General features: G+C 44.1%; 1 pseudogene; it reads left to right on the top strand.

Annotated features, from left to right (window-relative positions):
• Positions 1 to 469: 469 nt before the first annotated feature.
• On the top strand, positions 470 to 2,171 carry LOC117479733 (annotated as a pseudogene).
• Positions 2,172 to 2,484: the final 313 nt, after the last annotated feature.

Genomic DNA, 2,484 nt, shown 5'->3' with positions numbered 1-2,484 from the left:
AACAACGGGAGCATAGACAAACTGTACTAGATATTAGAGAACGACAGAGTTAATGAAAATGGTTTTCATGCTCGTGCTTTCAAAAAAAACAAACAAACAATGACAAAAGAGACGCCTCCCACTCACCAACATGCCTCCTTTCACGAACGGACATAAAAACACACACACACACGACGCACACGCTTAATATGGTGCTTAAGGGTTACTCAATATGTTTTGATTCTGGGTGGTTTTGTGGATCATCTCATCTACAGAGCTTCGTAAATTGTACTCCATAAGTCTTATTATAATATTTATGTATTATACTTTTAATAGTTATCTCTTTATGTTTGTTTGATTGTTTTTGTTTGCAACTGTCAGCTTTTTAAACATTGAGCATTCACAGCATATTTTGTAGTTTGACAAATAATCATTAAAAAAACTAACCATGGTTTTGTTTTTTCACTTGCTCTGTCCTCAGAGTGTAGACATGTCTGCTGCCAGCTGTCTGCTGACTGAACATCAGTTTCTGTGCTCCATCTGTCTGGATGTGTTCACTGATCCAGTCAGCACACCATGTGGACACAACTTCTATAAAGCCTGCATCACTGAACACTGGGATACTAAAGTTCCCTATCAGTGTCCCAACTGTAAAAAGTTATTCCACGCAAGACCTGATCTGCAGGTCAACACTTTCATCTCTGAGATGGCTGCTCAGTTCAGACAGTCAGCTCAACAGAAAGCCAGCAGCAGCAGCTCAGAGCAACAAGTTGTCAAACCAGGAGAAGTTCCCTGTGACGCCTGCACTGGAACCAGACTGAAGGCCCTGAAGTCCTGCCTGGTGTGTCTGGAGTCCTACTGTGAGACTCACCTGGAGCCTCACCTGACAAGGCCAGGCCTGAAGAAACATCATCTGATTGATCCTGAGGAGAACCTGGAAGGCAGGATGTGTGTGAAGCACGATAAACTGCTGGAGCTGTTCTGTAAGACCGACCAGGTGTGTGTCTGCATGCTCTGCAGTGTTTCAGACCACAAGACACATGATGTTGTTCCTCTGAAAGAAGGATATGAAGGAAAGAAGGCTGAGCTGGGGAAGACATAGGCTGAAATTCAGCAGATGATCCAGAAGAGACGACTGAAGATTCAGGAGATGAATTGCTCAGTGGAGCTCAGTAAGGAAGGAGCAGACAGAGAGATAGCAGATGGTGTTCAGGTCTTCACCGCTCTGAAGGAGTCTGTTGAGAGAAGCCAGGCCGAGCTCATCGACACCATCAAAGAGAAGCAGAGAGAGACAGAGGAACAGGCTGAAGGCTTCTTCAAAGAGCTGGAACAGGAAATCTCTGAGCTGAAGAAGAGAAGCTCTGAGGTGGAGCAGCTGTCACGCTCTGAAGACCAGCTCCACCTCCTCCAAAGCTTCACGTCCCTGAACGCTGCTCCACCCACCAAGAACTGGACAGAAGTCAGGGTCCGTCCACCTTCATGTGAGGGGACTGTGATGAGAGCTGTGACTCAGCTGGAGGAGACGCTCAGTAAACAGATGAAGAAGCTGCTTGAGGTGGAGCTGAAGAGGGTCCAGTAGTATGAGGTGGAGGTGGAGCTGAAGAGGGTCCAGCAGTATGAGGTGGAGGTGACTCTTGATCCTGATACAGCACAACCCAAACTCATCCTGTCTGATGATGGAAAACAAGTTAAAGATGGTGATGTGAAGAAGAATCTCCCAGGCAATCCTGAGAGATTTGATTTGTGTCCTTGTGTTTTAGCAAAGCAGAGTTTCTCTTCAGGAAGATTTTATTATGAGGTTCAGGTTAAAGGAAAGACTCAGTGGTATTTAGGAGTGGCCAGAGAGTCGATCAACAGGAAGGGAAAGATCACAGCGACTCCTCAGAAAGGTTACTGGATGATAGTGTTGAGGAATGAAAATGAGTACCAAGCGGGTGCTGGTCCTGCAGTCCGTCTCTCTCTGAAGTCTCTTCCTGAGAAGGTGGGGGTGTTTGTGGATTATGAGGAGGGTCTGGTCTCCTTTTATGATGTTGATGCTGCAGCTCTGATCTACTCCTTCACTGGCTGCTGCTTCAAAGAGAAACTCTACCCATACTTTAGTCCTTGTCCTAACGATGGTGGTAAAAACTCTGCCCCTCTGATCATCTCTCCTGTCAATCACACTGAGTAGAACAACCATTTGATGTTTCACACGGGATTCGCTATCATTTCATGTGATAAATGTATATCTTTTGGGGGAGCCTCGTTGCGCTGCGAGTGTCACTCCACGGAGTATGCACTGCGCATGCGCGAGTTTTAAACTTAAACGGTTGCCCGATTTGCATTGCTATATATATATATATATATATATATATATATATATATATATTAATAATTCCAAAGCTGGTAACGACCTTTCAAATGTAGCAATAATAGTCATATAAGAAAAGTACTGATCTAATAGCAGAGATTTGTTCTTGAATCAACTTTTTTATGGAAAATATTTTATGTAATTTTATTTAATTA

The sequence above is a fragment of the Trematomus bernacchii genome, unplaced genomic scaffold (genome assembly GCF_902827165.1).
Source record: "Trematomus bernacchii unplaced genomic scaffold, fTreBer1.1, whole genome shotgun sequence".
NCBI classification, from domain to species: domain Eukaryota; kingdom Metazoa; phylum Chordata; class Actinopteri; order Perciformes; family Nototheniidae; genus Trematomus; species Trematomus bernacchii.
This window is presented reverse-complemented; position numbering and strand designations above follow the sequence as displayed.